Source organism: Pezoporus wallicus, unplaced genomic scaffold, assembly GCF_028554395.1.
Source record: "Pezoporus wallicus isolate ANWC-B61680 ecotype Strahan unplaced genomic scaffold, APGP_CSIRO_Pwel_v1 contig_8188, whole genome shotgun sequence".
Classification (NCBI taxonomy): Eukaryota; Metazoa; Chordata; class Aves; order Psittaciformes; family Psittacidae; genus Pezoporus; species Pezoporus wallicus.
Window position 1 is genome coordinate 280,711 of NW_026640104.1, and position 13,189 is coordinate 293,899.

At 47.4% G+C, this 13,189-nt stretch overlaps 1 protein-coding gene across 4 annotated transcripts in view; it reads left to right on the top strand.

Moving 5' to 3' along the window:
- CTBP2 (C-terminal binding protein 2) overlaps positions 1-13,189 on the top strand; it is a 139,145-nt gene that overhangs the window by 106,289 nt on the left and 19,667 nt on the right. The window lies entirely within an intron of this gene.

Genomic DNA, 13,189 nt, shown 5'->3' on the forward strand with positions numbered 1-13,189 from the left:
TTGTATCAAGCCACACGGAGCTCCTGGGTGTCAGCTGTAAGGTAACCTTGCAGGTCTCCTGGGGTGATGACAATACTCCTGTTGTAGAGGTGTTTGGGGCTGCACACTTCCGTGTCCACTTTGGGATGATGCTTTTTCATCTCCTGAATGGAATAGGGCTGTGAGTGTGTCTTCTGAGGTTTGCTTTTTGGAACCACGCTCCAAAAACTCAGCCTTGCTGCTGCCATCCCTCTCCAGTCACTTGGAGCCATGCTCCTGAGCCTCCCTAATGTCAGACACCCGTGCTTCATTTCATTCTGGCAGCTGGTTTGAAGCAGAAGAAGACGAACACCCTCTGCTCAGTCACACAGCATGGCAGCCCATCACAGCGAGCAGCGTGTGCAGCCCTGGGAGGCCACGGCTTCGTGTTCTGATACAGTAAATGCATCTCAGGTGCACCACTGGAAACAGTCCATGACCCATGTTTCTCCTTGGTGAGTCTTGTGCACACCAGAGGCTATGCTGGTTAGCTGCTGCAGCCAGGAGGTGTTTTCTCTTGCTGCCTTCCTGGTCTCCCCAGATGCATGGCATAGCTGGCTCTCCCCTGGGAATGCTGTTTCGGCATCGGCTGCTTGAATTTCCATACTGGGATGCTCAATCAGCTTGGCACAAACAGGTATCAGCTTCTTTCTGATCACAGGCATCAGGTGCTGCCTGGATTGACAGGCCTGCACACAACCAGCATGGGGGAAAGCTGTTGTTTACCTGTTGCTTTCTTCACCTTTCTGTACAGTTATCATCTCTCTGTCAGGATGTTGGGGTGGAGCAGCCTGCTCTAGTGGAAAGTGTCCCTGCCTATGGCAGGGGGTTGGAACTGGATAAGCTTTAAGGTCCCTTCCAACACAAACCCTTCCTTGATTCTGTGATGTTCTGGCTTGAGAGAAGTGCACAGGCTGAGTATCTCTTCTTAGAGGTTATGCTTTCAGGATGGGATTTGGTCTGCTGTTTAAGAAAGCACAGCCTTCCTGGTTGGTGTTTTCTGTTTGCCATGTAGCTTGCTAGTTCTACAGCAGCACACAGGCTCTCCATGAGAACAGTTGTCAAACCTGGACAGCAAGTGAGTGTCAAGGTGATGGTTTCCAAGGCTTCCTTACAGTTGGTCACACAGATGTCTCTGTTCTCCCAGGTGCCAGAGCAGGGCAGGGGGGCTGAGAACAGCACTGCTGCTGTATTGATGGGGATTCTTGGATGCTGTTAAATCACAGAATCATAGAATGGTTTGGGTTGGAAGGGACCTCAAAGCTCATCCAGCTCCAACCCCTGCCACGGGTAGGGACACCTTCCACTAGAGCAGCTTGCTCCAAGCCCCTGTGTCCAACCTGGCCTTGAACACTGCCAGCGATGGGGCAGCCACATTCTCGGGATTAACTGATGCTCTCACGGACCATGTTGTGTAGCTGCAGCCCATGATGTTAAATGCTCAGCTGTATCAGAGGTTTCTGGGAGATAGAGTGACAGCTTGTCAAAACCAGACATCAGTTCTATATTTGACATCTTGAGGTCACAAACTGTCAGTTCCTTGATTTTTTACGGTGTCTTAAATCGCCTGGAGAGTGTTTTGAGCCTTGTCAAAATGAATTAATTAAGGCCAAGTCATATTTACAAGCTTGTACTGCTCTGATTCAGCAGCAAGACCACACTTGATTTGCAGCCTAATACTTACAAGCGATTGTGGAGGATCTGGGGGGCTGATAGAGCCAGTTGCTGTTTCCTCCAGAGCTGCATGTGCTACAGTTATTACTTGCTCTTTGCTTTGGCTGTCTGCAGCATTGTTTTCCTCCTCCTTATGAACGCAGCCAACTTTCTAATTAAGGAAACCACTCTGCAGCCATTGAGGCTGTTCATTTGAGTTCTTTGTCCATACCAAAGTTTCCATCTCCCCAAAAGATTTTTAAGTCATTCTTTACTACAGCTGAAAGAAGATAAGAGCTTTGGCTTAGGGCAGGCTCTTCCTTTAAGTTGGTTAAGAAGCAGGCACGCTGCATTAAGCACCGCTGTGTGCAGCATACTTACTTTGTAAGAGCCTCAAATGCACCCCTGGCTATGACAAATACAGCAGAGGTTGTTTTTCTATTGGATTTTTCTATGAAGAAAAAAAGTTATGAGAAATAAATATCGCTCTGTGCTGGGCTTTACTGCTTACTGGGCTTTGAGCCTGGGAGGATTTAAAAGTCATCATGCTCCAAGGGAAAGTTGTAGTGAGAAAGAGGAGGTGGAGGCTTGCTCCAGCCAGCTGTTGTGATTTGGGAAAAGGCTCATCCTGACCAATGGAAAAGAGACCAGGACTGAGACAGGGAGGCAGCCAGAGCCAGCACAGCTACACCCAGTGAGATTAAGTCCAAATTAGAAACTCTGCTTGCAGGGGTTTATCTTTTCCTTTATATTGTGGCACTAATATATGCAAATCTTTTTTTATCTTAGTTGTTATCCTCTCTTGTATCTTTTGCTAATGGGTATTGTCCTTAGCTCATCCTGCACTGGTAACTGTAGGAAGAGGATGGAGACGTTCACATGCGTTATTGTGCTGTGCAAAAGTACCTGGGTGTGTGAGGAAAGAATATTGGCACTTCCCAATGCCTGTGTGACAGCTCCTCCTGTCAGCCTTGAGCTGGGCGAGGGTCCAGAAGACAATGCCATGTTAATGCATCACAGTTCAGTGCTTTTGGTACTTCACAGCGAAGCACAATAACTTTTTTTTCTGGTTTCGTTTCTGAAGTACACAAAATTCAGAACATATGCACCACATCAGGATTAATTGCTCTTGCCAGTCATCCCAGAGGAAACGCTTGGATCAGGCCTGGTCACTCATCCAGTGGGAAGTCTTCATGTCTCCTACTCTACCTTTGCATCCCTAGTAACAGCAGCACCTTCTGCCTTTGTCGTAGATTAAAATGGATTGCAAAGGCCTACCCATTCATATCTGGTCACTGTGGTGGTTCACAGTTCTTGGAGAAAAGCATCATTTGTTGCAGTACTATTGGAGAGTCCTTGCATTGGTAAAATTGGGTGCATGGAAGGATGGTGATGGGAGCGTCTAACATAGAGGAATATTTGCCCAGAGCCTGCTTTTCACCATCAGTCCAGGGTGGACCAGGATGCTGGGCAGGAGCATCCTGGAGCCCAGCTAATGTCCTGCTGGGTAGGACCATTTCAAGGCCAAGTTGGACAGGGCTTGGAGCAACCTGGTCTAGCGGCAGCCCATGGCAAGGGGGTGGAACCAGATGATCTTTGAGGTCCCTTCCAACCCAAACTGTTCTAGGATTCTGTGAGAGCACACCCAGCAGATGCACACGTGGTGTTGGGACATGTGGGAGTACACCCGCAGCCCTGCCTGGCCAGATGGCTCCATAGAAAGGTAAGCAGCCAAGACGCTGCCTGATTTGCACCCTTTGCCCAACATTCCTGCACAAACTGGTTTCGCTGTGGAAGGCCACTGTGGCCTGGTGTTCAGCTGGAGTTGGGCTCTCCATCCCAGTAGACCTGCTTTACATCCTAGATAGGGCCCGTATGGAAGGGAGCTCTCTACTAGCCAAAATAAAGACACTCGGCAATCTGCCAGAGCCAGTTAAAGCATGTAGTCTGTTACAGGCAGTAAGAAATACAGTTTGGGGTAGAGGATACAAAATACATTTGCAAGGCATCTGAGCCTGATGCTGAGACATTCTTTCTTTTGACATTGTTGTTGCCAAGAGCTTCTCTTGTGCTCAGACCAAAACTATTTTGGGTGGAACATTTGCTCCCTACTTTCTAGCAAGCCTGGTTGCAGGAATGAAGAATGGATTCTTTTCACTGGCCACAGCTGGTTTGAATGATCCCCACACTGAACCCATTGACTCCTCATGTGAATCGCGAGGAAGCAGCAACTGGTTTCTTGTTTATGTGCCCAAGAGGGGCAGAAACAGTGAAGGAGCCTCAAGTCAGCAGAATTCTTCAGGCAGAGGGCAAGGGATCCTGGTGCAGTCTCTGGACCAAATGCTGGCAGCATTTGGTGGTTCACCAGCTCAGTCCAAAGGAAGGAGGCAGAAGAGGGTGATGTGTTTCTGTTGTGGGTGTCTGTGCAGCGTCCCCTTCAATGCTTCCTGCAAGGCCCCTGGAGAGCACAGCAGCATGGTTTGTTACAGAAGATCCATCGTGTTCATTCAGTGAGAGCTTGAAGAGGAGTCCTTCAAGAATGGTGACCCTTGCATTACATGCAAAACAATAAACAAAAATACCTTGAAACCCATCAATGTCACTTGGCTAGACCTTGAACAAGGCATTGAGAGGGATCAGCACCTTTCTCAAGGTCTGCTTCTTCCAAGGAGCAACGAAATAGCTTGTTTCAGAAAACTCAGGAAACCATTTCCAGACCCTATGACTGAGCTTTGTCCTTCTTGCAGGTCACCTCTCTGTTGAGAGCAACTTCTCACAGGTTTCTGCAGAAGAATCTCTTTTGCCTTCTGAAGGAAGAGGATTTCAGGGAAACAAATAGGCACAGGATTTGTCTGCTTGCAGAGAGAGGACAGGACAAGGAATCTGACCCATTTGTTGGACTGAGAATGAAGGAGAGATTTGGGAAAAGTCTTGCTGAAAGTATTGCCACGAAACGGAAAGGAGGTTGGGTCTTACTTATGAACCCACCTCTATGTTCTTAGGGAAGTCAGCTGGCCAAATGTTATGGATTCTTTAACAATATTGAGTTTTCTTTGTGCTATCAAAGGCATTAATTAGAGGAATAGATTACACTGAGTACTGCACAGTTTACCTCTTGGGTATTTGTGGAATGAACCATGAAAACGCAGACATATTTGTGTGTGAAATTAAAATGCTCATTTAACTGGGTTTCTTGATAAGAATCCTGTCTTACTTCACCTCTCTGCCACATAGCCTGTACTTCTTGATTAGAGCCAGCGGGGTGGTTTCATGTCAGTGGTATCTAATGCACGAGAGGCTGTGGGATCCCCTGGGACACAGGCTCTGTGTGGGATCGGTGTTGCTGCAGGAGTTTTACTCTTCGAGATCCCAGGCAGTTTTCTCAGTGTACTTGGTTCATTTGATATTCTATCTATTTGATACTCTATTCTGTTTTGATATTCTATCTATTTGATATTCTTTTCTATGATTCTATGATATGCTGTGTAATCTGTATGATGGAACCAAGCGTATAAACAAGTAGGCAGGGGTTTGATGTGCCAGCATCCCTCTTTGTAACTGCTTTCTACTGCAAGGCAAGAAACTTTGTCAGCTTTCTGAAACTTCAGTGCAAGTCTCTCCCTTTCCCTTTCCTACCTCATTCCCAAGAAAGAAATGAAATCTGATTGCTTCATTCTGGCATACCTCACTCCTCAGTGGGTTTGTGGCACAGTTTTAGAGCTAAAATGGTCATTAATTGAGAATAACTGTAGGGTACACAACTTCAGGTTTGAGGTTGATAGGTGATGGGGTTTATGGAACTGATAAAATAGAGAAAACCACTAGGGGTAAACAGCTTACTGCAGTGATACCATCCAGTGTGATTTACAGCTTTATAACTGTAGGCAAATCTGAATTGTTCTTCACTCTTTTCAGTATACATTATTAGATAAACCTATGGCCTGCGCTTACCTACGTCAGCACTGATTTTCCTTTCTGTGATATTGAAGAGACATAAAAATGAAGACATTTTCACCCATTACAGTTAACGTGGTTTCAAGAGCAGTCACTTTCTCTACAATTTGGATTTTATTTGTCTCTTGATGTGCTGAGGGTGTCTGTAGCAAATGCCTCCCACCAGCCATTGGAGTTCCACTGTAGCTATCCTTTGCATGCCCAAGAAAATAAGGCACCTAAAATATGATGATTCCTGGCCAAAATACCCGCTCATGAAAAACAGCTAGAAAATACGGATCCTTGAAGGAGTACTTTACTCCTATGGCAGGGGGATTGGAACTACGTGGTCTTTAAGGTCTCTTCCAACCCAAACCATTCTAGGATTTTATGATTTCAGCACCCTCCTTCAGCTCATGTTGCAGTGCTGAGGGTGCCCCTATAAGAAAAGCCATGCATCAGAGCTGGGAAAGGCAAGGGCAGGGCAGCCCAATGCTTTGGTAAGGTCGTTCATGCTCTACATTGTGACCAGATGGATGTGGTGAACTTTGGGGGCTGCTGGAGCGCAGCCTGGAGCCAGGACAAGCTGGGGCTGCAGCACTTCAGCCCCTTCCCAAAGCAGTGGGAGGGTAGGAAACAGGCAACAGGGTGGTGATCGGAGACCTCCATGGGGCCCTATGTGACTGGGGAGAGGTTGGTGTTGAACTGCTGTAGCATAGGAATAGCTTGTTGTTCTTGGACTGAGAAGTAAGAATCTGCCAGGGCGTTATCTAGATTAATGAAGACGAACTGTGCTGTATAAATACATCAGCAGCGTGATCGTGCCGTTATCCCATTATCCCTTGGGCTACTCTGGCTCGCAAGGAGAAAAGGTTGATTTGTATTTGTAGATGATTTTGCTTGCGCTGCCAATGTTCATTTTTGTTGTAGTACGAAACACAGGGTGTGCGTATTTGCTTTGCTCGAAGAAGTAGCAGATTAGCAAAGATTTCTCTCAATTTAGCTCAAATAGCTTTGTTTTAAGGTAAGTTTTTCATCTATCATGGTTTGTGAGGGGCAGCAGTGCTATTTCAAACACTGATGATAAATTAGGGGAGTTCTAATCTCTTATTATTCAAGGAACTGTGCAATATTTGGACACTGAGCGTGGTTTCCATAAACCAGAAGGCTCTTGCGTGCAGCTGACTGGGCTGAGTGCCCTCCAGCTGGTGTGGGAGAGGTGGAGATGAAGCAGCTACAAGGGTAGGATTTGCAAACCTACATGAGTTTAACCCAACCATGACTCGAGCCCACCCTGGACACCCAGGAAAAACACAGGCAGAAACCTTCAACAGGCTGGTCATCACTTGTGCTCATACATTTGGTGTCTCGGGGTGAGCAGAGGCATTTCTGGTATCAAAAAGCTAGTGACGGTGTTCAGTTGGTGTTGCTTGGTCTGCTGTCTTAGTCTAAGATGTGAAATGTGTGGCTGTGGATTATCAGAGGAGAATGCTTCTGGGGTCAAGGTTGAGAACAAGTGTTAAGTATGTTCTTTCCTTTTCTAGTGTGTGTTATTCATCCAGGGCTCAAGAACAGCTGGAAAGCTCTGGAAGGGTTCCTTTCAACCTTCCAAAACCCCTTGAAAGACCAGGGAGGTGAGGTGGAGCATCTGCAGGCACTGCTGCTTCCACCTCTGTTCATATTCAGAGGTTACTTCCACTGTAGCAAAAGTAACCATGTCTCTAGTGTTGTATGCTCTGGGTTTGTTCAGCCTGGAGGAGGCAGGGTCTGAGGAGACCTTAAAGCATCTCCAGTGCCTAAAGGGGCTACAGGAAACCTGGAGAGGGGCTTGGGACAAGGGCCTGTAGGGACAGGCCAAGGGGAATGGCTTTAACCTGCCCGAGGGGAGACTGAGATGAGCTCTTAGGCAGAAGCTCTTTCCTGTGAGGGTGCTGAGGCGCTGGCACAGGGTGCCCAGAGAAGCTGTGGCTGCCCCATCCCTGGCAGTGTTCAAGGGCAGGTTGGATACAGGGGCTTGGAGCAAGCTGCTCGAGTGGAAGGGGTCCCTGCCTGTGGCAGGGGTTGGAACTGGGTGAGCTTTAAGTTCCCTTCCAACAGAAACCAGGCTGGGATTCTGTGATCTGAGATCTTCTTAGACGAGCTTTGGGCTGTTCCAGCATCATTCATGTCCAGAGGCTGTCAAGGTGGTGATGTATCAGAGGAGGTGCATGGAGGCAGAGAACCCCCAGACCTGCAGCCCATGTTTTGCAGCAAGGCAGGAATGCCAGCGGCCAGGAAAAGCCTGATAAAAAGGTGAGAAGAGAGAACATGAAAGTTAATCATTAAACTTTACCTGTTATCTTTATTCAGCCAGGAAAACTGAAGCTAGGCAAGGTTTGCAGGGAGAGATAATATCTTTTATTAGACCAACTTGCATAGTTAGGAAAACACACGTGCTTTGGAGACCATGTGCTTTGCTTCAGATCTTCATAATTGCACATTACATTAAAAACAAAATTCATTTAATTTTCAAAAGGTTTAATGGATATTTGAAAGAACTGAATTTAAAAGCAGCTCACAAAAAACTAATCTCCCTTGGTTTAATTTGATTTGGACACGTGAAGAAAGGTTTCATACCCCTGAATTACAACAGGCTTTATTTCTGGCTTGAGGTTTACTGGTAGAAACCCCCACAGCTCTATACATAGAGTCACAGTTTCTACATGCAGCCTCAAAAGCATGTTCTGTGTAAGTCTATGTAAGTGTATGGACACACTCTTACTTCTTACTTACAGCTACAATGCCCTTTTGCAGCTCCAAGATGCTCTTAGCGCCCAGTAACCATTAGTAAGCAGTCAGTAAGGCTCTATAGATGTACAGAGTCAGGAGGTTTTTAAAGGGTGAGTTGGAAATAGAGCGTTCTCTGCCCTCCCTACCTCCCTTTTCCCTCCGTCTAAAAAGCCCCCATGATTAAATGGCAATATTCTAAGGTTTGGGAGTTTGTTACCCGTCAGTGTATTGTTATTAATCCGTGTACTTCCTATGCTGTAGGAGATAAGATGCTATTCTTAATCACATTTCCAGTGGGAGGTTTTGTGCGTTCACCCTGACCTCATGGAATCTTTCCAGTTTTGTGTTGAGTGTTTCCTTTTCTTCTTTTCAGAGTGCTTTTTTTGCCCTCTTTATTTCAGTTTTTGATAGCCTTCTGCATCATCCAGTGCACCCATTTAAAAGTCCCTCAATCCAGTTTAGCCTCAGCTGTATTAATGCATGGCTCCAGGGCAGAAACAGCTAAAAAGGGTTGTATTATGTGGCATCTCTCAAACCTGTTTTCAGAGCAGTTGGATAAAGATTGGGGTGTTTTGGGGAGTTATGGGTAGGGTTTTTTTCCCAGTTGAATGGCTCAAAAGATGTCAGAGCAGTAGATGCTTGTGATCCCCACATCACCCCATTCCCATTGAACCCTCCAGCAGAGTATGCTCCTCTGGGAAGGTGGCTGCAAGCACAGTGTGGGCTCCTTCTTCATTTTCCTGATGTATGTGGGGAGACAGCTCTACAACAGCATTAACAATAATACAATATATCAGCGAAGGAACATGGGTTGAAGCAGGAGTTTCTTTTCCATACTTCCCCCAGAGCATTGCATCTTCTTAATGCAGTCATGACCAGTAAATCCTGCCTGAGGTAGAACCAGTCTTTTCCAATAAAATTCCCAGATATTTGGGTTCTGTAGGATTCAGTAATAAGTACAACCCAAGGGGAAGGCTGGAGCCAGCTGGTTGCTCCCCAGCACTGCCATTGCTTGCAGGGCCATGCCCAAGCAAAGGGGATGATGCTCCTGGATGATCTCCTTTGCTTATTGCCCTCTATAGCTGGGAAAACCCACAAAGTGAGCAGCCTCCCTCCATAAACTATTCCTCCAAAGGGTAAAATCAATTCTCATGCCCATTTCTTCCCATGCTGTGTGGTGCAATCATCATCTTTATCTCTCACAACTGTGCGCCTTCTTGCCTAACGAATAACTGATGATGTGCCTTGAGGGGCTATCAGCCTGATCCAAGAAAGCATTTCCATTAAGGAAGTATGTGCTAAGCTGAAGTACGTGCTTGAGGGTTGTCCTCAACAGTGGTGGGTTTCCTGGTGACTTCCTTGGGGTGAGAGCAGAAAGGCCAGGAGCTGATGAGTTTGGGAATGGTCACCCTGCCACTGGGGAGTACTCAGGGCCATGGAAGTAGTGGAGTGCACTGTGTTTGCTACCCCTGGGAGAGGAGGTGAGCTTTGGTGGTTGCTGCCGAGCCCAAAGCTTTGTTTGCTGTGTTTTTATGGTTCTGGGCTGCTTTAAACGTTATTCAAAATTCAACTTGTGCCCTTATCCTACAATGCACTTGTGAAGCACCGGTTGTAAAAAGTGAATCAACTTTAATAGCAAGAAGCTTGTAGTTAAGTGCTTTTGAATGTTAGTATTTAGGGTTTTTTTTCTCACTTAGCTATGATCCTGTGCTACAGGGAAGTGAGGGTGTTTATCTTAGGGAAATGAGTGGGATTTGCAAGCATTCAGCACCTCCCATGACTTTCCAGGGTTATTGCCTCACTCATATATTTCCATTTTGCATCCTTTCTGCACAGGCCAAGGGGAATGGCTTTAACCTGCCAGAGGAGAGACTGAGATGAGCTCTTAGGCAGAAGCTCTTCCCTGGGAGGGTGTTGAGGCGCTGGCACAGGGTGCCCAGAGAAGCTGTGGCTGCCCCATCCCTGGCAGTGTTCAAGGCCAGGTTGGACACAGGGGCTTGGAGCAAGCTGCTCTAGTGGAAGGTGTCCCTGCCCGTGGCAGGGGCTGGAGCTGGATGAGATTTAAGGCCTCTTCCAACACAAACCAGGCTGGGATTCTGGGATTCTTTGGTCTCAGATTCCCCAAAGAGTGATGGGAGAGACTCTGAAGGGGAAAGAAATTGAAAAGGAAGGTGAAGCAAGGCACTAGGATGACAAAAGCAGGAGCCTTGTACAGGCTGTGAAAGTGCTGCAGCAAAGCCAGAAGCATGGCAGTGGTTGGGCTTCTCCGTGCCAAGGTTTCCTTCATTTGACCATGGAAGAAGAGCATGGATCTGAGAGCAGTGATGTGGCCGGGAGCAGCAAGAGGGAGACAGTTCCCAAAGCTCCAGCACCCTCAGCAGCAGCGTTTCACATTCACAGGTCAAACAGTGGCTGTTTTGATCTCCAAAAGAGATGACCTTGCAACAGGGTTGCTGAACAGACTGTTCCAGCTGGGCTTGTGTGCTTGGCAAGTGCCCAGGAGCTATTTTAATAGGTCTTCCAAGGGACGAGGCCTTGGCAAGACCTGTGGGGCTTGGGGTGAGCTGCCCATCTCTTTTCCTTTAGTAGCTAGTAAGGGTCACTCCGGCTGTGGAAAAGCCCCCGGGAGCACGCATGGTGTGGCTCACAGGGCTCAGGGACAGCCCATGTGCTTCTCTTTCTGTTGGTGCACACAAAGGGCATCGCCTGCTGCTCGTGGCGTGAAGGTTTTGTACCATTTATCACTTTGAATGAAGATGCTGGACATGGAGTCCCTGCCTATGGTAGGGGGTTGGAACTGGATGAGCTTTAAGGTGCTTTCCAACATAAACTATTCCAGGATTCTATGTCCAGGTGGATTTAAGGGATCAAAGCTATTAGGTACAATCTGGGTGGTCGCAGCTCCCACCTCAGCCCACAGCCCATCTGTGGTGTTTGCAGGAGGAACCGAGGCAGCTGCCAGCCCTCTTTGGCACTTCATACTTGGCCAAAGGTTGCTTTGGGAGGCTCTTAAACTCAAGCTGGGGTCTCACTGAAGGCTCACACATAGCTCTTATGGAAAGAGCATTAGGTAAAGCCTGGGCTGGATCCCCCATGGGTTGTTCTCCCTTCTTGCTGTAAATGAATGACTTGAAATGACAAAAGCTACAGGTAGGTGTAAAGATGAGGATTGCTCTTCCAAAGGCTCCCACCTCAGCAATGCGGTCCTGTCTCTCCAGCTTGCTCATTTGTGCAGGAGGAGCATCACTGTACAGGGAATGCTTTACGCCAACAGTGAACAGCAACCACTGTCCTCCCCAGCACAGAAAATCCTCTGACACCATCGCAGCCCTCCTCTGGGATCTATAGAAAGCCTCCAGCAGATCTCAGAATGCCGCAGCAAAGCAGAGCAGCACATAGAAAACTCTGTGTATATCTTGCTTGAAAGATTGATAGCACTTTCTGTCCAGCATAATGGCAAGGACTAATGCCAGTGGTTAACGCCAGCGTAACGGAATTCCTACGGTACCTCCCAACATGGAGTTTTCTTTGTTTCCCACTCACAGTCACTCATTATCGATGTGCAAACACAAGTTTAAAAGGTGCCAGTGGCACACAGACAGCTGGTGTGACTGAAGCCCTCGCTTCCCAAAACATGGATCCAAGTGCTTGCTTTGATGGATGAGCTTTTGTTGTCATTCACAGGGAATTTCCACTCTAAACCATAAGGCTGCCAGTTGTGTGTGTGTGATAAAACCAAGTTTGCACCCCACAACACTGGTACGTTTTTGGCAGCCCCGCTGCTGGTCTCGTGGTGGTCCTGGGTGGTGTTTCAGGCTGTCCCCATGCCAGGCTGCCCTGCCCATCAGCAGGCTCATCTTTTAGCCTTGATTTGTACATCTCATCTTCCAAAACATCTTTACAGCCTCTGAATCCCTTGGGGTGATTTGAAGTCCAAGCAGCCTCCTGCCCAGATGGCTGATATCAGCAGCTCTCCCCTGCGCCCTCGTGTAAAGCATCAGCATCGTTCTCCTTGGGTTTATTTATCTGATCTTGGTTTAGTTCTTTTTAAACCAAAACAAGGAAAGCTGTCCTTTTCCTGGAGCAGCTCATTTGGTTTTTACTGCTCTACTTTGTTTCCACTCGGATACCAGGAAAAAGATAAATGGATAAAAAGAATAGGGAGGGACCCGAAGGAGAGCTGGCGTGGGATGTCATCCTTCCTGCATGATGCCGTACAGCTGGAATGTGTGCCTCAGAGGTAAACATCATGAAATATAAGGAATATATACTGCAGCCAAAGTGACAGCACTGCAGAGAAAGCATGTTCCCTGGGTTCTGGATAGTATCAAGAAAGCCAACAAATAGAGTTGGTTTTCAGCACTGGGCTTGGTAATGGAGCACGTTCAAGGAGAATTTATTGGGGTTTTTGCTACCTTCTCTACATTGTTTTTAGTAGGAGCTGCAAAGCTCAGCCCTAGGAGGTGGGACAGTTCCAGAGACCATATGGTGTCTGAATCACAACCACAACACACCACCCTAATGGGGTTTCCCCCTTTTCCTCTATCCCTCTCTTTAAATGAAAAATGAATACGAAACACTGAGCTCCTCCAAGCATTATTTCCCCCAGGTGCTTCTTTTAGCTTTCTTGGTAGCATCCCCCACCACCCCATATGGCCTCTCCCATCTGCTCTGCTGTCTCTCTCATGTGCCCTGGCAGCTCCCACTGCCTCCCCAGTCCCCATCCCACCCATTCATCCCCTGCTTCCCGCTCCTGCTTCTCAAGGTCCCTGCCCAGCCCTGGGTCCAGCACATCCTCAGACCCCCCACCTCCCTT